The sequence below is a fragment of the Echinops telfairi genome, unplaced genomic scaffold, assembly GCF_000313985.2.
Source record: "Echinops telfairi isolate 266 unplaced genomic scaffold, ASM31398v2 ScPeMD7_2010;HRSCAF=2546, whole genome shotgun sequence".
Classification (NCBI taxonomy): domain Eukaryota; kingdom Metazoa; phylum Chordata; class Mammalia; order Afrosoricida; family Tenrecidae; genus Echinops; species Echinops telfairi.
This window is the reverse complement of record NW_022105908.1, coordinates 5,775,237-5,776,350: the sequence shown is the minus strand read 5'-3', so window position 1 is coordinate 5,776,350 and position 1,114 is coordinate 5,775,237.

The following is a 1,114-nucleotide window of genomic DNA, read 5'->3' as shown; positions in this document are numbered from 1 at the left end:
ACCATCCCTGCATCCCTGGTATGAATCCCACTTGGTCTTGGTTGTTATATGCTTTTGTATTCTATTGGCCAGTATTTTGTTAAGGATTTTTGCATCGGTGTTCATTAAGGATATTGGTCTGTAGTTCTCAATTCTTGTGGGATCTTTGCATGCTTTAGATATCAGAGTTACACTAGCTTCATAGAAAGAGTTTGGGCGTTTTCTGTCTTATTCTATGTTCAGGGAAAGTTTGTGTAGGATTGGTGTCAGTTCTTCCCTGAATGCTTGGTAGAATTCTCCTGTGAACCATCTGGACCAGGGGATTTTTTTGTTGGTAAACCCTTAATAGCCTTGTCTATTTCTTCCATTACTATGCGTCTGTTGAGGTTCTTGACACCCATCTGGGATAGTCTAGGGAGGGATTGTGTTTCCAAATATTTGTCCATATCATCCAAGTTGTTGAATTCGTTAGAGTATTGGCCGTCATAGTTCTGTGTAATTATCCTTTTGATTTCATTAGGGTCCATTGTAATGTCCCCTGTTTCATCCCTCATCCTTGCAATTGATGTTTGTTCCTTCCTTTCTTTGGTTAGGTTTGCTAGCAGTCTAACAATTCTGTTCATTCTTTCAAAGAACCAACTTTTAGCTGCATTAATTTTTTTATATAGTTTTCTTTTTTCTCCTCTCCTGTTTCTTAGCTCTGATTTTTATTATTTCTATCCTCTTGCTATTAGTAGGATTGTTCTGTTGACTTTGCTCTAATTGGTGTAACTTTTGTGCCAGCATATCATCCACAAGTCTCTCTTCCTTTTTCATGTGTGTACTTATTGCTATCAACCTTCCTTTGATAAATGCCTTGGCTGTATCCCAAAGGTGTTGGTGCATCATATTTTCATTTTAATTGGTTTCTAGAAACTTCCTGATTTCATCTCTGATCTGGGTCAATACCCACACCTTTTTCTTTTGTGTTTTGTTTTTTGTTGTTGTTGTTTTAATCCTTACAAGAATATCTGCTAAAAAAAAAAGAATATCTGCTAATTCACATATTTGGTCCCCAAGAAACAAAGGACGAAGTACACAAGAGCAACTATAACTTCAGTACATTGTGCTTAAACGTTTTCAAGAGCAGAAAGCC